We start from the raw sequence: 24,222 nt of genomic DNA, 5'->3' as shown, positions 1-24,222 counted from the left end.
ACTTGTTCAAAATTGGGAAAGGAGTAAGACAAGAGTGTATGTTGTCATCCTGTTTATTTAACTTATATGCAGGCTACATCATGGGAAATGCAGAGGTGAATAAATCACAAGCTGGATTCAAGATTACCAGGAGAGATATCAATAACCTCAGATATGCAGATGATATTATTCTAATGGCAGAAAGTGAAGAACTAAAATGCCTCTTGATGAAAGTGAAAGAAGAAATTGAAAAATCTGGCTTAAAAGTCAACATTCTAAAAACAGAGATCATGGCATCTGGTTCCATCACTTCATGGCAAATAGAAGGGGAAAAAGAGGAAGCAGTGACAGACTTCGTTTTCTTGGGCTCCAAAACCATTGTGGATGGTGACTACAACCATGAAATTAAGATGCTTGATCCTTAGAAGGAAAGCTATGACAAACCTAAATGGTGTATTAAAAACCAGACATCACTTTGTCAACAAAGATCTGTATAGTAATAGCTGTAGTTTTTCCAGTAGTTATGTATGGATATGAGAGTTGGGCCATAAAGAAGGCTGAGCACTGAAGAACTGATGTTTTTGAATTGTGGTGCTGGAGAAGACTTTTGAGAGTCCCTTGGCCTGTAAGGATATCAAACAAGTCAATCCTAAAGGAAGTCAACCTTGACTATTCATTGAAAGTAATGATGTTGAAGCTGAAGCTCCAATATTCTGGCCACCTTTTGAGAAGAGTTAACTCATTGGAAAAGACCCTGATGCTGGGAAAGATTGAAGTCAAAAGGAGGAGAGCTGGCAGAGGCTGAGATGGTTAGATAGAATCACCAACTCAATGGACATGAATTTGAGCAAACTCCGGGATGTAGTGAAGGACATGGAAGCCTGGAGTTCTGCAGTCCGTGAGGTCACAAAGAGTCAGACAGAACTTAGCAACTGAACAACAACAACAAGGTTGTAACGATGGGTCCTAATCCAATCCTACTGGTGTCCTTGGAAGAAGAAGACCTCTGGACCTACATACCTACAGAAAAAAAAGGTAATTTGAATATACAGGGAGAAGATAGCCATCTACAAGCCAAAATCAGAAACCTCAGAAGAAACCAATCCTGCCAATTCCTGGATGTTAAACTTTTAGCCTCCAGAGTTGCGAGAAATTAATGTCTGTTGTTTAAACCACCCAGTCTGTGATATTTAGTTGTGCCCTCTCAGACTAAGGCACATGCTAGCACCCCAGTGGCTGGAGTGTATGAAGCCATATATGCCTTCTGTTCAGATGACTCAGAAGCTTTCCTGGGTCAAGTCAGTTCTCTCTGAGGTGCTGTATTGGTGTTTGAGTTTTCCATGCCAAAAGTACAAAGAAATATGGGACTGAGCCTTACATAATGACTTTGAATTGTCTGCTGATCTCAGGGAGTTGTGCCACCTGAATTCTAGGATTACAGCCAGGTTTCTGCCTGTAGGCAGATGCTATCTGTTATAGCTCTGCATGGCTATGGTTCAGCCCTTGTTAATAGATTTATTACTTTTGCCTCTCTGTTGATGACAGGGAAACAATTAAAAAGAGAATATCATTATGTTCTGCGAAAGGATTCATAGGGATCTGCGTATGCTTGACCCCCATGGTGGTAGACTGTGAAACAGGCTTACTAGAAACCTTATGCTACTGATTCAAACCAAAGTCCCAGTACTACCAAGGAGCTTCTGATCAGGAATAAGATGTTACTCGATAAATTTGGCATGAAGTGAAGTGAAGTGAAATTCGCTCAGTTGTGTCTGACTCTTTGCGACCCCATGGACTATACAGTCCATGGACATTTGGCATAGCAAATGTGTTTGTAAACTCGTTTCAACTCTGAAAGTTGGAGGAGAAGATATGACAAACTATTGTAAGTAAAATTCACTAAGTACCCTGGGAAGGCACCTAGGAGCATCCCTGATCTTGCCAAGGGATGCTTTCATAGGAACCTTTGTGTGTGTGCTTAGTCGCTCAGTCGTGTCTGACTCTTTGCAACCTTGTGGATTGTAGCCTGCCTGGCTCCTCTGTCCATGGGATTCTCCAGGCAAGAATACTGGATTGGGTTGCCATGTTATCCTCCAAGGGATCTTCTTTACCCAGGGATCAACCTGTGCCTCCTGCATTGCAGAAAGGTTCTTTACCTGCTGAGCCATCAAGGAAGCCCATAGGAACTTGAAGCAGGGTCAAAGGGACACAGTGTCAGGCAGATTCCATCCAGCTAAGGAAGCCTTATCTCTCATGGCAGGAGGATTGAGGAGAGATGATAGGAACTCATAAATCAGGGTTTGTGGATCTTCTAGGCTACTGGTGGCACAGGCTTCCTGGTTTGTTTCCAGGATACATAGAACTTCAGTAGTAAGCAAATAAAATGGAAAAACAGAAAGGGTGTCAGAGAGCTGATCCAGTTGGAAGCCACTAGAAGTGGTACTAGTCAAGCCAGGATACATAAGTGCACATTTTATGCTTGGCCTGTCATAACATTCTACACTCACAGGGAAAATAATAGCAATTCATAGCACAGGCAACTCAAGGAAACCTTGTGCAAAGAAATCATAAATTAATATAAACCTTTTGTGCGGCTAAAGAAAATGGTTACTGCTACTCAGGGTTAGAGATAATAGCAGTAGCAAAGCCACAAAAACAAACAGAGAAAGGCATTAAATAAGTGTCGTGTGTGGGTGCCTAGCTACTCAGCTGTGTCCTACTCTTTGTGACCCTTTGGACTGTAGCCTTTCAGGTTCCTCAGTCCATGGGATTCTCCAGGCAAGAATACTGGAGTAGAGTGCCATGCCCTTCTCCAGGGGATCTTCCTGACCCGGGAATGGAACCCAGGTCTCCTGTGTCTCCTACATAAATAACTGCCATCAACCTATTACCTGAGCATGGTTTGAATACACATCACGCTTGTAGAAATATTCGGGAATGACATAGATTTTTTTTTTCCCTGCACACTGTCCCTGAAAGGAGCAGTAACTATGGCCTTTCACCTTGTGAGGGTACTATTATCACCCAGGCCCCATAAACTAAAGTATAATTAGAGATCCACAGGCCAGAGAGTCTAGAATGTAATAAAAGTTAAGGCTACCATTCCAGTTAATGTTGCCTCTGAAGGAATTCATTATTTATGGCCCATTTAGGGCAAAGTAATCATAACCACATTAATAATTTTCTTCTTATAGCTCATTGGGCAGTATTCTTCTATAGGTTAATACATTTAAAGGACAGTGTGCTAATTTTTTAGTATCAAAGATAAAGCTAATAGCTGGTTATTTTCCTCTAACAGAATTGACCTTTGAACACAGAAAATATCTCCAGGTATTTTTCAAACTGAATCATTTTTCATTACTACCTCTCTGAACCTTGGGCCAACTGGGGAGAAAGTTGAGTTTCCTAGTCCTGTGAGCATAAAGTTTGTATTTCTCAAGTCTCCAGCAATATGGTACATGTTAGTCATACCTAAATATGAAATTGTGTCACATCACCCAATCAGAGGAGGAAGTACAGTTATGTGAGTTGATTAAAGCATAGATAAAAACAAAAATTTGAACTAAAGTATGCATCCATTATATCAGGGCACATCATATGACATGGTTAGCTAGTCATAGGCCTTATCATGTAAGGTATACTTTACAGGTTACACTTTCAGCATAATTTCCTAAATGTCTCAAGTTCTATCATCAAAACCCAATGACAATGACATTACCATAAAATGGTAAGGTAAAGGCCTTTGAAAATGAGCTTCTGCAAAACAAAAAATTTTTTGAATATAAATATTGTTTATTTCAGAACTCTGAAAATCAACCAAAGATTTGCAGCAATCCATGCAAAATTTATTCAAGAAAATCAGTTGACTCTCAGTTAAGCACAGCTTTTGGGGCATTTTAACTTGTCCGATTCCCATTCCTTGCTCTCCAGCTCTGTGGCAGCCTTGAAAAATAGCAATCCCAGTGCAGCCTGGTAGCCATTGGAGGGAGCAGAACAGGACTGCATTACTTTCAAAGCCTCATTACCAAAGAACTGTCATTATTTAATTTGCTGATAGTTCCCTAGAAGATCCCACTTACAAGATTGCCTGTATTGACCTAATTTGGAGCTCACTCGGAGCAAAAAATTCTTCACCTAGGGGATGTTTGTCAAAAGCAATTACAGGCAAGTGTCTTTACTTCATACCCCTTGGCATAACATAGGATAATGGCTGATGCAGACAACAGACCAATCAAAAAGATCAAAAAGAAAGCTGAGGAATGAGATGTCCATAATATTTCTGAAAAGTTGTGCCATATTCTGAGAACCTAGGAGACCATACACAGATGTACTTGCCCAGGCAAGACTTGGGAGAACCTAAGCTGTCATATCTAGCTAACTTTGAAGCTCTACATAAGCATGCAATGAAGGAAAATGCAGAAGAGTTAACTGCTTTATGGTGTGCTGAAAACAGGCCTGGACATAAACACAAAGCCACTCAGCAAAGACTGGGAGATTTGTTGGTTCATGACATTTAAGGAAATATCTGTTCAAACATTAGCCAAGCCAAAGTAAAGTTAACAGAGTAGAGATATCAGTGATCACATACAAGAAAAAATACTGAATTTACAGAGTTAATTCAGAAGTCCCTACCGATAAAAAAAAAAAAGATAGCAATAACAGCAGACTCTGGAAAAGGGAGAATTTGGTTTCTAGAGTTACCACACTGTATTATTTTTAAATTTCCAGTTAACCACAACAACAACAAGAAAAATAGAGACATGCAGATAAATGGATAAACATGTTATCCATATATAGGGGGGAAAAATCAATAAATAGATATGACTCTTAAGGATGCCTAGACATTGGGATATCAAATAGAGAATATCATTAAATATTATTAAAACACAAAAATTACATATAGACATACACATATACGTATGTATTTTTGTGTTTTAATAATATTTAATATATATATGTATGAATATATTTTTGAGTGTGTATATATATATATATATATATATATAGTAGAAATTTTTAATTTCAAAGTATGATAGCTGAAGTAAAAACATTCACTAGAGGGGCCCAAGAGCATGTTGGGTAAAAGAAAGAATTGAGGAACTCGAATGTAGCCCATTTGAGATTATCCTGTCTGAGGAATCGAAACAAAATATGATGAAGGAAATTTGCCAGAGTCTCAGATATGTGTAAGAGCACATTTTCAGTTTTCAGTTACACAATGGGATTCCCAGAAGGAGAGAAAGGAGGGAAAGGGGCAGAGCCTTTTGAAAGGATATTATGCCTCAGTAAATTGAGTATAAAAATTATACAAATTGTATACTTTAATCACAGTGTATTCCAAATCCTGAAAGATGATGCTATGAAAGTGCTGCACTCAATATGTCAGCAAATTTGGAAAACTCAGCAGTGGCCACAGGACTGGAAAAGGTCAGTTTTCATTCCAATCCCAAAGAAAGGCAATGCCAAAGAATGCTCAAACTACCGCACAATTGCACTCATCTCACACACTAGTAAAGTAATGCTCAAAATTCTCCAAGCCAGGCTTCAGCAATATGTGAACCGTGAACTTCCTGATGTTCAAGCTGCTTTTAGAAAAGGCAGAGGAACCAGAGATCAAATTGCCAACATCCTCTGGATCATGGAAAAAGCAAGAGAGTTCCAGAAAAACATCTATTTCTGCTTTATTGACTATGCCAAAGCCTTTGACTGTGTGGATTACAAGAAAGTGTGGAAAATTCTGAAAGAGATGGGAATACCAGACCACCTGACCTGCCTCTTGAGAAACCTATATGCAGGTCAGGAAGCAACAGTTAGAACTGGACATGGAACAACAGACTGGTTCCAAATAGGAAAAGTAGTACATCAAAGCTGTAAATTGTCACCCTGCTTATTTAACTTATATGCAGAGTACCTCATGAGAAACGCTGGACTGAAAGAAGCACAAGCTGGAATCAAGATTGCTGGGAGAAATATCAATAACCTCAGATATGCAGATGACACTACCCTTAGGGCAGAAAGTGAAGAGGAACTCAAAAGCCTCTTGATGAAGGTGAAAGTGGAGAGTGAAGAAGTTGGCTTAAAGCTCAACATTCAGAAAACTAAGATCATAGCATCTGGTCCCATCATTTCATGGGAAATAGATGGGGAAACAGTGGAAACAGTGTCAGACTTTATTTTTCTGGGCTCCAAAATCACTGCAGATGGTGACTGCAGCCATGAAATTAAAAGACACTTACTCCTTGGAAGGAAACTTATGACCAACCTAGATAGCATATTCAAAAGCAGAGACATTACTTTCCCAACAAAGGTCCATCTAGTCAAGGCTGTGGTTTTTCCTGTGATCATGTATGGATGTGAGAGTTGGACTGTGAAGAGAGCTGAGCACCAAAGAATTGATGCTTTTGAACTGTGGTGTTTGAGAAGACTCTTGAGAGTCCCTTGGACTGCAAGGAGATCCAACCAGTCCATTCTGAAGGAGATCAGCCCTGGGATTTCTTTGGAAGGAATGATGCTAAAGCTGAAACTCCAGTTCTTTGGCCACCTCATGGGAAGAGTTGACTCATTGGAAAAGACTCTGATGCTGGGAGGGCTTGGGGGCAGGAGGAGAAGGGGACGACAGAGGATGAGATGGCTGGATGGCATCACTGACTCAATGGACGTCAGTTTCAGTGAATTATGGGAGTTGATGATGGACAGGGAGGCCTGGCATGCTGCAATTCATGGGGTCGCAAAGAGTCGGATATGACTGAGTGACTGATCTGATCTGATCTGAACAAAGTTTGAAATCAATAATAGAAAAAAAGTTGAGAACTTACAATATTTAGTGTAAATTAAATATATCCTCCTAAATAGCCAATGAATCAAAGAAAAAAAAATTGAAAATATCTTGAGATTAATGAAAATGAAAACAGAGGCAAAGCTTATTCTAAAACTACACAAAACTTATGAGATGGAGTGAAACAGGATTTAGAAGGAAATTAACATCTGTAAATGCGTATATCAAAACATTAAGTTCCTCAAGAAAAGAAGTTGAATTTCCACCTTAAAAAGATTGAAACAGAAAAGCAAATAAATTCCAAACCAAGCAGAAAGAAGGAAACAATAAAAATAGAACAGAAATTAATGAAATAGGAAATTAAAAAATAGAGGAAAAAAAGTCTTTTTCTTTAATTTTAATTTTATATTGAAGTATATTTGATTAACAATGTTTTGTTAGTTTCAGATGTTCAACAAATTAATTCAGTTATATATATGCATGTATCTATTCGTTTTCAAATTAGTTTCCCATTTCTGTTATTACAAAGTATGAATCAGAGTTCCTTGAGTTAGGCATAGGTCTATATTGGTTATCTCTTTTAAATATAGCAGTGTGTACATGTTAGTCCCTTAGACAAAGACAGGTATCAATGATATCACTTATATGTGCTCTCTCAAAGAAATGATACAAATGAACTTATTTACAAAATAGAAACAGACTCACAAATTTAGAGAAATTTTTGTTTTAAAGGAAAGTGTCCCGTTGAAAGAATGAATGGTGGATAAACTTTAGTTAGACTAACTAAAAAAGGAAAAAGTGAAGAGATACCAATTATTATGATGAGAAATGAAAGAGGGAGATTATAACCAACCTTAAAGGGAAAAAAATGAATTATAAAGAAAGAGTAGTTAACCTGGATATAATAAGTAAATTCCTGGAGAGACACAAACTACCAAAATTGATTCAAGAAGACACGAAAAATCCAAGTAGCTATAACAAGTATTCTACTGGGCAGCAAACAAAAACTTCCAACAATGAAGAGGTCAGGACTGAATACATTCTCTGGAATTCTACAAATGTTTAAAAAAGAATTATACCAATTGGTCTTAAAATATTCCAAAAAGAAAAAAAAAAGAAGAGCAGGGAACTTGTCATAATTTATTCTAGGAGGCTGATTTTGTCTTAATACCCAAACCAGAAAATACCTTATTTTTACTTATAATAGCATTGAGCATTGAATCTCTGGCCTACCTCATATAAGAATTAACTCAAAATTGATTGAAGACATAAATGTAGGGGGTAAAACAATAAAATTATTAGAAGGGAAAATAAGTATAAATATTTGTGAGTTTAAATTAGGCAATGATTTCTTAAATATGACATCAAAGCACAGGCAATCAAGAATAAAATATAAATTGGATATTTTCAAATTAAAAAAAAAGTGTGCTTCACAGGACACTCTCAAGAAAGTGAAAAGATGACACACAGAGAAAGAGAATATATTTGCAAATCATGTATCTGATAAGGGTCTAATATTCAGAATATAAAAAAATCTCATAACTCAGTGTTAAAGAGAAAACTAGATTACAAATAGACAAAGATTTGATTAGAAATTTTCCCAAAGATTTTATACAATGGCCATGAGCAGATGCTCAACATTATTAGTCACTAGGTAAATTAAAATAAAAACCAAAATGAGGTATTTTATAGCTGCTACAATAGCTATAATCAGAAATGGAAAATAGCAAGTGTTGAGGAGGATATGGACAAGTTGGTCCTGAGAAACTGATGGTAGGAATGTAAGTTATTGTAGCAACTTTGAAAAGCAGTTTGGCAATTCCTCAAAGGTTAACAACAAAATAACCATGTGACTTAGCAATTTCACACTCAAATATGAATCCAAGATAAATAAACATATATTTGCACAAAAAACTTGTATACGATGTTAGAGCGATATTATTCATAATAACCAAATATGGAAACTACCCAAAAAGGATAAATGGATAAATGATACATGCTATATCTATATAATGGAGTATTACTCATTCATAAAAAGGAGTGAAGTATTGATATGCTACAACATGGGTGAACCTTGAAAATACACTGCTAAAATAAAGAATCCAGACATAAAGGCCACATATTGTATGTTGTCATTTATATTGAATGTCCAGAACAGGAAAATCCATAGAGACAGAAAGTAGTTTACTGGTGTCCAGGGGCCAGAGGAAGGCAGAAATGGAGAGTGACAGATAATAGGTATAAGGTTTCTTTTTGAGGGTAATGGAAAATACTCTGGGTAGTGGTGATGATTGCACAACTTTTGGACTGTACAATAGACCTCTGAATGGTTTAAAGGGTGAATTTTATGATAGGCTAATTAAATTTCAATTAAAATATCTACACACAATGTTTTAAAAGGCCAAAGCAAAAAAATCATGGGAACTTTTTCCCATTATTTCCAAAAAATAATTTTTAAAAGGTATAGCTATTAACCCAATGAATGAATTGCATGGTATATGAATTATATCTTCATAAAGCTGTTTTTTAAAAGTATAAATACGTGAAAGTAAAGAAAACAGAAACAATGTGGATGGACAAGGTTTGTGAACAAATTTTTGAAGATTAGACAGCTGGCAAAAGAAGGCAACTAAGTTAACTGTAAAAAAAAAAAAAAAAAAGCTGAAATCTAAGGGCTTGCAGAAGGCAATATAAAGAGAAGCAAACTAATCCATACTATGAATCTAGGAAATGATCAGGAATAGGGACATCTAGTTACCCTAGAAGGGATAGGGGAACTGTGGCACTGAAAATAAGATAATTGATTAGACTTCTGTATAAAGGACCAGCCAAAGTTTCAAATTCCTTTTTACACCCTAGCAGAGACCATCTTTAATCCTTTGGAGAAACTGAACTGAAAGTCTCCAGAGATAACACACGCAGAGAGTGTGCATGAAGGGCTGCACGAAAAACAGGGAGATACCCAGAAATTCTATGCAATATTGGTGACAGCATGTTCCCCAGCCCTTGATTAGCTCCCAGACTAAAGGGACACTTGCTAACTGTCTTCAGGCAAAAGATTAGAGAGCTTTCCCCTGGAATAACTTCAGTAAAAGAAAGAATACTTACTGTTTGTTACTTATATTTAGGTATCCCACTGTGAGGCTTAATTTTATGTGTCAATTTTGCTGGGCCATAGCTAGTCAAACATTTTTCATTATTCAGATATGTCTGTGAGGATGTTTTAGATGAAACTAACATTTTATTTGGTGGACTAATTTAAAAGCAGATTTTCCACCATAATGTGGATAGGCCTTATACAATGAGTTAAAGGCTTGAATAGAACAAAAGACTGACCTTCCCATGGGCAAGAGGAAGCTGCCAGCAAAGGCGTTTAGACTTAACTACAGCACTGCTCTTCTCTGGGTCTCCAGCCTCCCAGGCCATCCTGCAGATTTCGGATTTGCTAGCCTTCATAATATCTTGAGCCAATTCCTTAAAATAAATCTATCTCTGTCTCTCTGTTTCTAATTATATATAATGTGTGTGTGTGTGTGTGTGTGTGTGTATGCACGTGTGTGTGCTTAGTTGCTCAGCTGTGTCCGACTCTTTGCGACCCCATGGACTATAGCCTGCCACATTCCTCTGTCCATGGGATTCTCCAGGCAAGAATACTAGAGTGGGTTGCCATGCTCTCCTCCAGGGGAGCTTCCCAAACCAGGGATCAAACCCAGTTCCCCCGCATTGCAGGTGGATTCTTTACCATCTGAGCCACTGGGGAAGCCCTATATATATATAATATACTTATATATTAATATACTGATATGCTAGTATACTAATAATATGATAAAAAATGTATATGTGTTATATATATATATATGTAATATCTTTACCAATGGCTCAATGGTAAAGAATCCACTTGCAGTTCAGGAGCCACAGGAGATGCAGGTTTGATCCCTGGGTTAGGAAGATCCCCTGGAGGAGGAAATGGCAATGCTATATATATATATATATACACACACACACATATGCTAATTCTCTCTAGAGTAATCTGACAATACTTCGCTGAAGAAAAGCCCAGATCATCATCCTATCTATTATGATGAGGATATGTTAGCCGTATGTTGCTTTGTTTCATTGTTTTTTTAAACTGAGTAGCTACATAATTGTTCATATTATCCTCTATACCTCTAGGTATACTAGAATTATTTTTTTAATTTTGAAAAATGGGTAAGTAGATGATGAAGAAATTGATATTTGATGGATTAATGTAAATGTATGGCAAAACCAATACAATATTGTAAAGTAATTAGCCTCTAATTAAAATAAATAAATTTATATTAAAAAAAAAAGAAATTGATATTTGTATCAAACCAATCTGAAAAGTAATGAGATGGAAGGACAGAGTGGGATGAGATTGAAGTAGATTGAAAGGGAAAAATGAGCTAATGAAATAATATGAAGTTCAGTGAAAAGGCAGGTGAACATTTCAGACCAAGAAGAACACAATGTGGGAATCAATAGGAAATGGCTCCAAGGTCTCAAGTGTTGGAGTGAGACTTAGGAAGATGCAAACTAATTTCCCCTCAACAATGCCTTTGGTGACAGAAGAATCAGGGACCTGAGTTCTTCTCATGGCTCTGGCCTTCTGTAGGGAGGTTAGTGGGCTTACCTGATAGCTCAGCAGGTAAAGAATCCACCTGCAATGAAGGACACAGAAGAGAAAAAGAGAAGCGGGTTCAATCCTTGGGTCAGGAAGATCCCCTGGGGGAGGAAATGGCAACCCACTCCAGTATTCTTGCCTGAAAAATCCCATGGACAGAGGAGCCTGGTGGGCTACAGTCCAAAGGGTCACAAAGAATTAGACATGACTGAGAGACTAAGCACGCGTGCAGGGAGGTTAGCATGAGTCAGTGTCTGCCCCACGACAATTTCTTCATCTGTAAAAGACTAGAACTACATACATTTCAGTCACATTTTCATCAAAAGCTTTGGTGAAAGCTTTTACTTCTATAGTGCATAGGATTACTCTTGTTTTCTAGTTGTAATATTTTATTCTTAAAAATAAAATAGAAAAAGTCTCCCCCTACCCAAGCTACGATGGCATTTTACCTTTCATGTATCTCGGATCAACATCTTTGGACCTTTTTTTTTTTTCTTTAATATTCTGGTCTCTCTTAATTTTCAAACATTTCCTTTAATTCTTAGTTTTATCACACTAAACACAATCCATTTTCCTATTCTTTTGCTAAATGTTATTTTCCAGTGAATTTCATTCATTAATAAGAGAATTTCCAGGAATGTCTGAGAAAAAAAAATGTAAGAAACAGAGTCAAAATATGATTATACTAATTATCACTGCTGAAATTTACTCAGATTCTCTAATCCGTAGCTAAAAAAGAACCATAAACACTTGTTATATTTACATAAGGTGTTTCCCATTTCAAAGGTAAAATAAGAATCAGGAAAATAAAAGTCCTAATAATTTATTTGATTCAAAAGTAAAGCAAAATCACTTAAACATCAAATAACTTAAATAACATTAGAAGAAATGTCTTTTACAACTGAAGTATTGTTCAGGACTAGACCATTTTACTTGGGAAAGCCAACTTAGGTAATGTAATAGAGAATCTTGACAGAATTTTCCCCAAAGTTTCATTTTAATAATTGCTTTACATTAAATATTTACCAAGTCAACTGTATTGTTCCGGTAATGCTCTTTTACTAGAATATATATATATGTGTGTCTGTGTGTCTGTGTGTGTGTGTACATATAGTTATGTATGTGTATGGGTGTGTGTATGTGTGTAATATACAAAAGTATTTAAATATATGTATGCCAGCCTGCTAGAATGCTTCAGTCGTGTCCAACTCTTCGCAACCCTATGGACTGTAGCCTACCAGGCTCCTCTATCCATGTGATTCTCCAGGAAAGAATACTGGAATGGGTTGCCATGCCCTGCTCCAGGGGATCCTCCTGACCCTGGGATTGAACCCATGTCTCCCTCAATGTAGGCAGATGCTTTACTGCTAAGCCACCAGGGAAGCCCCATATTTAATATTTAATTTAGCTGTGTTAAATGTCAGTATATTTATCTAGTAAGCTTTTTGTAGAGTTCTGCTTAGAGTTTTCACATCTCCAGTGTTAGGCACTTTGGAAATCAAAAGCAAAGAAGTGAAAAAAGAGGAAATACAAACTAATAGGATGAAAGGATGAATGAAGCCTTTGAATAGAGGCTAAACCCCAATGAAATAAATAAAAATAAGTAAAAGTAAAAAGTCCAAAATTCTGTATAAACATGTTATTTTTACATTCCTTTGTTTTGGTAATCATGAGAAAAAGATATGAGTTTAATATATCAAATCCTTCAGATTGTATCATCGTAGTGCAATGCCTTCCAACTTAACTCCATGTCTCTTTAAACATCTGTCCATTAGCAACAGTAAGCACCTCACTGAAAAAACTGAACTATTAGGTAAATGAATTAAAGAGAAACATAACTGTAAGTTGGATGTAAAATGAGAAAAGTAGTAAATTGTTAAACAAATAAAAATAAAAATACTCTTCACTGCTGAATATCACATCAACTCAGCCTTCAGGAATACTGACCATCAAACAACTCTTGGAAAAACAGACAATGTGTTCATTCAGGACACTCAGAGAACTTATAGAGTTGGGAGCCAGTTAGGTGGCCTAATACCAATCTTAGTTATATTCTAGCATGTCTGATCTTTTAGATGAAACAAAAGACCAGGAATCTCAGGGCAGTGACAATCCTTAGGAGGATTGTAACAAAGGTTATTTGTTTCAGAACAGAACCTACCCATAGCCTGGTAATACAAGGGAGAGAATCAGCCAAGTTAACTACAGCTGCTCTTGTCCAGTACAGCAGCCGCTAGCTATAGGTGAATTTGAATGTTTTAAAAATAAATAAAATAAAGATGCGGTTCCTCAGTAGCTCTTGCCACATGTAAGTACTCAGTGGCTGATGTACTATACAACACAGATATGGGACATTCACACCATCTCCATGAATAAACAGCATTGGCATCACTCAGAAGTTTTCAGAAATGCAGGAACCTGGGTCCTAGTACATCTTCATGTGATCTGTGTGCACAGTCAAAATTCCAAGGAGCTCATTCCAGGGGTCTAGTCATTAAAACATAAATGGAATACAAGTCAGAAAGCTGAGACAGAATAGCTCAGTAGATGACTGTTCAAGAACTATCTCGATTCATCCAAATAGCCTTGGTTGTGTAATCTCTTTTTGTGGAGATAAGATGACTAAAATTATATTCTAGTTAAGATTGGGTAGATAACAAATATACTGGCAAATGAATATCAATAACAAATTCTAATAGTACTTACTATGTGTCTGACACTTTGCTGGGTATATTAGATATTTTCTAAATTATTCCACATAAGTGATCTTTAAATGTTTTGAGTGATGATATAATTTAGCCTCAACAAGTATAAAAATCATGCTCAGGGTCACACAGCTAATAAATAAAAGCCAAATTTGAAGAAAATGAGAATAAAGGATTTTTTCCGTTAATCAACAGAAAATTAAGAAATATGTGCTGTTTTTTTATTTCAAGACTTAGAACTTTTAACCATAATTACTACTGTGGCAGCAATTATCAATAAATAAATCTTATCTGAGATTCAACTAAGAGAATATGACTAAGAAAGATTTTTGCCCAGACTCAGCAGTGGTGAAAAGAAATATTTATAATTTCCTTAAAAGCTTTTAGTCTTTTGGAGAGGCTGTAATCTACATTAGCAGAGGTTGTACCCTTGACGTGACATTAAGTGTTATCCTCTATGCATTTGGAAACCTGAACTTCAGTTTCTTTCTGCCTCGCTTAGTTGAAGGACAATTTTCTGCATGCAGTATTAACTGTTAACTCCTACTGTTGCTTCCCCAGAATCAGACAGCTCTATGATCTCTCGTTAGCTATGAGAACAAGCTGCAAATTTCTTAGTAAAGCAGGAAAAATTGAATGTTCTACTGATACACATAGAATTCCATAGTGCATCGAAGCTATCATATCAAGGCAACAGTTAAGAAAACATGATTTGAACAGTTTCTATACTGACCAGCACAAGCAGCTGCTTGTTCACTAGATTTATTGCCACAGGCTGCCCATACACAAGTTAAAGTATATGAATTCTTTAAATCATATCCAAAATTGCAAAAGCAGCAGAAAACACTGGTATTTAACAAGGGAATTTTTCATTTTAAGCAGACAATGCAAGCAATTCTTTCCTTAGTGTAGATTTTAAAGAAAATTGTAGCCTAGAGAGTGAAAAGAAAATTCAATGAAGATTAGCCAAAAGCAACTATTCTCCAATAAAATTAATAAAAATGAAAGAAAAAATGTTAGTCAAAGGAATTCTCATTAAGTATATAGACTAGTTCCATGTATAGTCCTTTGATATCAACTATTTATTACTTATTTACCAGTTTGCCCTATCTTAAAAATTTTAACACATTTCCTACATTCTAAGTTGGCTTATGTATTTAAACAGGCTGCAAATATCTATTTAATATTTAAATACAAATGGATGATTTGTATCAAAAAATGATAAAAGAGCACATATACTTTCACATTTTGTTCAGTTCAGTCACTCAGTCGTGTCTGACTCTTTGTGGCCCCAGGGAGTGCAGTACACCAGGCTTCCTTGTCCATCACCAACTCCCAGAGCTTGCTCAAACTCACATCCGTCGAGTCAGTTATGCCATCCAATCATCTCATCCTCTGTCATGCCCTTCTCCTCCTGCCTTCAATCTTTCCCAGCTTCAGGGTCCTTTCCAAGGAGTCAGTTATTTGCATCAGCTGGCCAAACTATTGGAGTTTCAGCCTCAGCATCAGTCCTTCCAATGAATGTTCAGGACTGATTTCCTTTAGGATTGACTGGTTTGGTTTCCTTGCAGTCCCAGGGACTCTCAAGAGTCTTCTCCAACACCACAGTTCAAAAGCATCAATTCTTCAACACTCAGCTTTCTTTACAGTCCAACTCTCACATCCATACATTACTACTAGAAAAATCATAGCTTTGACTAGATGGACCTTTGTCGGCAAAGTAATGTCTCTGCTTTTTAATGTCCTGTCTAGGTTGGTCACAACTTTTCTTCCAAGGAGCAAGCATCTTTAAATTTCATGGCTGCAGTCACCATCTACAGTGATTTTGGAACCCAAGAAAAAAAAGTGTCACTGTTTCCATTGTTTCCCCATCTATTTGCCACGAAGTGATGGGACCAAATGCCATGATCTTAGTCTTTTGAATGTTGAGTTTTAAGCCAAAATTTTCACTCTCTTTCAGTTCAACAAGAGGCTCTTTAGTCCTTCTTTGCTTTCTGCCATAAGGGTGGTGTCATCTGTGTATCTGAAGTTACTGATATTTCTCCTGGCAATCTTGATTCCAGCTTCAGTTCAGTTCAGGTGCTCAGTCGTGTCTTACTCTTTGCAACCCCATGGACTTTAGCACACCAGGCTTCCCTGTCCTTCACCAATTCCTGGAGCTTTCTCAAACTCATGTCCATTGAGTCAGGGATGCCATCCAACCATCTCATCCTCTGTCATCCCCTTCTCCTCCTGCCTTCAATCTTTCCCAGCATCAGGGTATTTTCCAAGGAGTCAGTTCTTCACATCAGGTGGCCAATGTGTTGGATTTTCAGCTTCAGCTTCAGTCCTTCCAATGAACATTCAGAACTGATTTCCTTTAGGATTGACTGGTTTTATTTCTTTGCAGTCCAAGAGACTCTCAAGAGTCTTCTCCAACACCACAGTTCAAAAGCCTCAATTCTTCGTCACTCAGCTTTCTTTCTTTATAGTTCAACTCTCACATCCATACATGACTACTGGGAAAAGGAAAAACCATAGCTTTGACTAGACCGACCTTTGTTGGCAAAGTAATACCTCTGCTTTTTAATATGCTGTCTAGGTTGATTAAAGCTTTTCTTCCAAGGAACAAGCATCTTTGAATTTCATGGCTGCAGTCACCATCTGCAGAAATTTTGGAACCCAAGAAAAAAAAGTGTCACTATTTCCATTGTTTCCCCATCTATTTGCCATGAAGTGATGGGACCAGATACCATGATCTTAGTCTTTTGCATCTTGAGTTTTAAGCCAAAATTTTCACTCTCTTCATTCACTTTTTATCAAAAGGCTCTTTAGTTCTTCTTCACTTTTTGCTATAAGAGTGGTGTCATCTTCACATCTGAGGTTATTGATATTTCTCCTGGCAGTCTTGATTTCAGCTTGTTCTTCATCCAGCCCTGCATTTTGTATGATGTACTCTGCATATAAGTTAAAAAAGCAGGGTGACAAATACAGCCTTGATGTTCTCCTTTCTCGATTTGGATTCCAGCTTGGAGGAAACCAAATTTCAGAAACTATCATTTGTCCATTTAAGGTGGTCAGATTTGTTGATGAGCTTGGAGGAGTGACTGGGAGAATCAAGTATCCTTAGGCTAAAGAAAAGAAGTTTAATTACTGAATTTTCATGTGTAGAAATTGTGTATATCAGCATAATGCAGATCTAGTGTCAGAAAATGATTAAACAATGCTGGAAACACAGTATAAAGCAATAAATTCTAACAACATCCTTTTGGAAAAAAATATAAAAATAATAAGAAAGAAGGATTTTGGGTTGTAGGTAACCAGCTAACCTCTTGGGGGAGGTCACTTCATTCCATCCTCAAGAAGTTCTATAGGTGAATCAAGGGGAAATGGAAGTTCTGAAAGATTCCCAATCAGCAAGCTACATGGGTGGGATTTTAGGAGCCATATTAATGGAGTTCTAAGTGTTCTTACTTTTACAGTTTTTTTTTTTTCCCCTCTCCTGTTGCAGTTGTGATAAGGTAGCCTGAAGATTACTTCTGCCTGTAGGTGTTCTTACATTTGGAAGATAAACCAATGTTTACAATACAGAAGCCCAATGTACTGGAAATTAGTTTAGGCAAGCTTAACTCTCAACCAAAAAGAAAAGATGTCCATAGCTTTTGTGTCCTTCAGGGGAACTGGCATGGAGTACTTTTCCCTAGCTAATAACTCTTTGGGGCCTAAAGATGAAGGCAAAGAATAGCCATCCAAGTTTTTTTTTTTTTTTTATTGTTTAGTAATATGAAATATTGACAGTATCTTGTCAATATTCAAAAAGTAATAAATAAATGAAAGTTTATTCTTTTATATTAGTTCCTTCTAAAATATGTGTTAGCTTCTTATGAAGGTACAGTGTCAATATTCAATAAATATCATAAATAAATTTTATAACTTAACTTAGGCAACACATTTAGCAGCTCAGAACAAAGTATTATGAATATTACTCCTTATTACATTGTTTAACATACAAATGGAAGATATAAATATATCATTGTAATATTGTATGTTCTTCCCCTTTATAAATGACATTACCATTTCAATGCATTTGCCTTAGCAAAATGTGTAAATTTACATGCTTCTGTTTTAAAAATAATCAGTTGAAGTTATCAGTTATTCATTATATTCACTGAAGAGTTGGTTAATTCATTTAGTAAATCATCCTATGATTCATTAAGCCAAAGTTTTGACAAAGAATTAAATAAAAAGTAACTATGTTGATTTTTCTTTAAAACATTGTAACCATTTTCTCAGTTGCCTTTCATCTGTATGTCTGTCAAATTGATTTAGACATACTTGAGTTGGTGATACTTGGATAGGCAAATAAGTTCCTTGTTTTAGCAGCAGACCATCCACTGGAACACATCTAAATTCGCATTAGATAATTTGACAGTGAAAAAACAAAAGATAATAATAGAGTGACAGGTGTAAGAAAATAGAAGACATTTACAGGAATGTAGAACAATAATAGGACTTATTACTCAGTGCTTACTATGCACCAGACATGCAATACATTTCACAGGAGATGATTTATGTAACTCTCATAACAACTAAAAGAAGAAACTACTATTAGCTTCACCATTTTCAGATGAGACCAAAGTCAGATCAGTATTATACGGCAGTCCTGGACTCCAACCCAAATCGCCCATCACCAAAATTCATACTCTCAAAAGAAACGTACTGCTCTCATGCAATCAATAATACAGTTAATGATATCATTAACAAATATGGACATTTTTCAAGATAAGTAAATAAACTGGGCAAAATCTTGGTAATATAACCTTAATACTGTGGAAAATATTACAAGATATACACTGAAATATTAACAAAATTTAGAGATTCATGTTTTTCGAAAAAGCTACTTGGGTTTCCACTGCCAATTAGGATGTAGGAGTACATGAAATAATTTAACTCCTATAGTAGAAGCAAGACAAAATAGACATCATGCTAAGATGTATAATTTTTATGATGTTACTGAAGAACAGTGGACATTAAGATGTCTTAATGAACTAAATTCCAGAAGAGAGATGAGCCCTTTATAGGTTATCAAAGTGCCACTTCTACCCCTGGGGTCAAGCGCCCAGTGTGGGAATAGTTAAATGGGGAAGTGGGCCTGTCATTGAGAGATAGCCTAGTAGAGAAAATGTAAAATCAACCAGTTACTAATGGAAGACAGAAGATTGGTAATAAAAAATTTCAATATCTCAGCCTGGCAAGCCTCTCACTTCCTTTCGCAGAATACCACTGGGTGAAGGCAGTGGAGGTGAGGGTAAAAAGCAGAAAGTCTTCCAGCAGACATGCACAGCTCCACAGTGCTTAATATTCCAAAGGGTCAGCTAGAGAAGACTCCAAAAATGAGCCCAAACTACCAAAAATTGCAGTCTGAATCACTTCCAGCTCAAGTCTGACAAAATCAAAGGATTAGCTAAAGAGTAAAAAGAAGGCATTAATCCAATTTCAAGCCACAGCTGAATGCAATTAATTTATGGTAACAAGGTCATACAAACTCAACCGAATTCTTCATGGAATCTGAAAAATCATTCCTTTGTACCATTTGCTGCCTGATAGAGGAATACAACTTGAGCTCTCTAGGAAACATAATAACACAAGATGAAAACAAATTCTTTCATAGTTTTATCTCTGTTTAATGAAAATGCCCAGAATTAAAATTTTTATAAAAGCAAAAAAGCAGGGAAAGTTACCATAATTAAGAGAAAAGAACGGCAACAGAGGAAGAGCAACAGATGACCTAGATATTATAATGAGTCAGAAAAGTTTAAAACGACTATGATAACTATGTTAAGAATAGGGGCTTCCCCGGTGGCTCAGTGGTAAAGAATCCACTTGCCAATGCGGGAGACACAGGTTTGAACTCTGATCCCACCTGCCACAGACCAACTAAGTCCACGTGCCACAACTGTTGAGCCTGTGCTCTGGAGCCTAGGAGCCACAACTACTGAGCCATGTGCCACAGCTACTGAAACTTCTGTGCCCTTAGCCCATACTCCACAACAAGGGAAGCCGCTACAATAAGAAGCCCACCCACCACAACTATAGGGCAGCCCCAGCTCACTACAACTACAGCAAAGCCCACACAGCAACAAAGACCCAGCACAGCTAAAAAAATAAACAAAATACTTTTAAAGGTATTGCAAAAAATGAAAATAAAAACAAAAAACAGTTTGGGAAAAGAAATGGAAAATTATGGTAGAAAAGAATATATATGGTATATGAAAGAAAAATTCTAAAACATAAATGTATGACAGCTCAAATGTAAAATTTATTTAAAATAAGAAATTTAAAGCAGTATAAACCTATTCCCACATATTATCTTTTATGATAATTTTGGACACAATTCATACATAGCAGAAGAAACGATTAGTTACCCTTATGCAGGTTAGTAGAAATTATCCAAATTGAGGCACAGAGACAAAAATAGATTAAAAAAAAATGAAGAGATAACTAGTGACCTATAGAAAAACATCCAATTTCTAATCTACTTATAGTTGGAGTCAAAAAAGAAGAGAAAGAATATGATAGAGAAAAGTATTTTATGAAAAAATAGTTTGAAAGGTTCATATTTTTTGTAAAAATTCAATATACATTTCCAAGAAACAAAGCAAGCCTATGCTCAATAAATACAAAAATAACCACCTTTAGATCCATAAAAGCCAAGTTACTGAAAACCTAAGGTAATTTTAAAATATTGAATGCAGACTGAGAGAAAAGATATATTGCACTGAAGGAAATACAGTATAAGAATTGAAGTAGACTTATCAGGCATAACAGAAGGTAGTAGACCACAAAAAGAGTTGTCTAGTGTGCAAAGGGAAAAAAGACAGGCTTCCTTTCAATAGTCAACAAAAATGCTCTTTAAAAATGAAGGCAAAAATAAAGAAATATTTAGATAATCAAGAGCTGAGTGAATTCATTGGTTCAAAATCACTTTAAAAACCTTAAAGGAAAGTCCTCAAGTGAACATAGAATCCAAAAGTATCGTTTAAAAACTGCTGGAAAGGCCAGGAAACATGAGGTCAGTTTACAAAATTTAACTACATTTCTATATAATGTGGATGAATAATTGAAAAATGATATTTTTCAAACTGTAATTTAGTATCAAAAACATAAGACCCTTAGAAATACATTTACTAAATAAAATATAATTATTTATATTTATAAATATATAAAGCATTTATATATGGTATATTAATATTATAATAAATATAGTAAGTATATAAAATGTTTTTATTTTATAAAATTTTATAAAATTATAGTTAATTTTATAAAATATTGTAATAAACATAGTAAATATAAAATATTTAGTAATTATTATGAATATTTAATAAATCATGGAAAAAGAAAGAGAGTTCCAGAAAAACATCTATTTCTGCTTTATTGACTATGCCAAAGCCTTTGACTGTGTGGATCACAAGAAAATGTGGAAAATTCTGAAAGAGATGGGAATACCAGACCACCTGACCTGCCTCTTGAGAAACCTATATGCAGGTGAGGAAGCAACAGTTAGAACTGGACATGGAACAACAGACTGGTTCCAAATAGGAAAAGGAGTACGTCAAGGCTGTATATTGTCACCCTGCTTATTTAACTTCTATGTAGAGTACATCATGAGAAATGCTGGACTGGAAGAAACACAAGCTGGAATCAAGACTTCCAGGAGAAATCTCAATAACCTCAGATATGCAGATGACACCACCCTTATGGCAGAAAGTGAAGAGGAACTAAAAAGCCTCTTGATGAAAGTGAAAGAGGAGAGTGAAAAAGTTGGCTTAAAGCTCCACATTCAGAAAATGAAGATCATGACATCCGCTCCCTTCCTTCATGGGAAATAGAGGGGAAACAGTGGAAACAGTGTCAGACTTTATTTTTCTGGGCTCCAAAATCACTACAGATGGTGACTGTAGCCATGAAATTAAAAGATGCTTACTCCTTGGAAGGAAAGTTATGACCAAACTAGACAGCATACTGAAAAGCAGAGACATTACTTTGCCAACAATGGTTCGTCTAGTCAAGGCTATGGTTTTTCCAGTGGTCATGTATGGATGTGAGAGTTGGATTGTGAAGAAGGCTGAGTGCCGAAGAATTGATGCTTTTGAACTGTGGTGTTGGAGAAGACTCTTGAGAGTCCCTTGGACTGCAAGGAGATCCAACCAGTCTATTCTGAAGGAGATCAGTCCTGGAATTTCTTTGGAAGGAATGATGCTAAAGCTGAAACTCCAGTACTTTGGCCACCTCATGCGAAGAGTTGACTCATTGGAAAAGACTCTGATGCAGGGAGGGATTGGGGGCAGGAGGAGAAGGGGACGACAGAGGATGAGAGGGCTGGATGGCATCACCGACTCGATGGATGTGAGTCTGAGTGAACTCCGGGAGTTGGAGATGGACAGGGAGGCCTGGCATGCTGCGATTCATGGGGTCTCAAAGAGTCGGACAAGACTGAGTGACTGAATTGAACTGAATCAAATGTTTAGTAAATAAGAACTCTACAATGAAATATAAACCATATTGAGTTGTATTAAAGATGACTTGGACTTCCCAGGTGACTCAAGGTAAAGAATCCACTTGCCAGTGCAGGAGACACAGGAGATATAGGTTCCATCCCTGGGTAGCGAAGATCCCTGGAGAAGGCAACCAATTCCAGTATTCTTGCCTGGAAAATCCCATGGACTGAGGAGCCTGGCAGGCTACAGTCCATGGGGTTGCAAAGAGTCGGACACGACTTAGCGACAGCACACACTCAAAGATGACTTAAATATAAGAAACACACCACATTCATAAAGTGGAATTAATATTGGTAAGATTTCAACTCTCAAGTTAAACTAGTGATTCAATGTTATCTGGATGAAAATATCAGCATCTTTTTGGTAAAAATTGACAAGAAGTTTCTAAAGTATACGGAATTGAAAAGGATCTAGCATAGCCAAAGCAATCTAGAAAAGAGGGGGAAAAAAAAGCAATTTGTGAGGGCTTTCACTTGGTTTCAAGGTAATATACTATATCATAAGATATACTTACTTCCTAATTGTAAAACTTACAATAAAGCTACATTAATTTTAGTAACATAGTATCAAGAGAACGATAGGCAAATAGATTAATGGAATAAAATAGTCAGGAGAAAATGCAATTCAGTGGAGAAACAGTCTTTACGATAAATGGTGCTGAAACAAGTCTTTACAATAAATGACACTGAAGCAAGTGGAACAATGCACCTTGACCCTCCTTCACCCTATTCAAAACTTTAATTCCAAATGTCTCATAGACCTGAACAATAAAAGTTAAACTATAAAGCTATTAAAAGCTTACAACAGAAAATATTTTCTCAACCCTGGAGTAGACAAATATTTCTTAGACTTGTCATAAAATGTTCTATCTATTAGAGAAAGAAACAATAAATTGAACTATTGTCCATCAAAAGACACCATTCTAGAAAATGAAAGGAAAAGCCAGAGACTGGGAGAAAATATAATATAATAGGTCTAACAGGGGCTTATATTTAAATTAGACAAAGAAATCCTATAACTCAATAATATAGAGTAAACAATCCAAATACAACTGGCAGAACAGAAACAGACACTTCCTAAAAGAAGATACTTGAATGACTCAGTTCAGTTCAGTCACTCAGTTGTGTCTGACTCAGTTGTGCCAGGCCTCCCTGTCCATCACCAACTCCTGGAGTTCACTCAGACTCACGTCCATCAAGTCAGTGATGCCATCCAGCCATCTCATCCTCTGTCGGCCCTTCTCTTCCTGTCCCCAATCCATCCCAGCATCAGAGTCTTTTCCAGTGAGTCAACTCTTCGCATGAGGTGGCCAAAGTATTGGAGTTTCAGCTTTAGCATCATTTCTTCCGAAGAAAACCCAGGGCTGATCTCCTTCAGAATGGACTGGTTGGATCTCCTTGCAGTCCAAGGGACTCTCAAGAGTCTTCTCCAACACCACAGTTCAAAAGCATCAATTCTTTGGCGCTCAGCCTTTTTCACAATCCAACTCTCACATCCATACATGACCACTGGGAAAACCATAGCTTTGACTAGACGGACCTTTGTTGGCAAAGTAAGTACTTAAAGATGCTCAATATCATTAAT

The 24,222-nt window shown here is 36.6% G+C and overlaps 1 long non-coding RNA gene across 1 annotated transcript in view; it reads left to right on the top strand.

Moving 5' to 3' along the window:
- Positions 1–761: 761 nt before the first annotated feature.
- LOC133240681 (uncharacterized) overlaps positions 762–24,222 on the top strand; it is a 45,672-nt gene continuing 22,211 nt past the window's right edge. Inside the window, exon 1 of the long non-coding RNA XR_009734296.1 lies at positions 762–1,014. This is a non-coding gene — a long non-coding RNA (uncharacterized LOC133240681). The remainder of the gene's footprint in view (positions 1,015–24,222) is intronic.

This window comes from Bos javanicus, chromosome 28 (assembly GCF_032452875.1).
Source record: "Bos javanicus breed banteng chromosome 28, ARS-OSU_banteng_1.0, whole genome shotgun sequence".
NCBI classification, from domain to species: Eukaryota; Metazoa; Chordata; class Mammalia; order Artiodactyla; family Bovidae; genus Bos; species Bos javanicus.
This window is presented reverse-complemented; position numbering and strand designations above follow the sequence as displayed.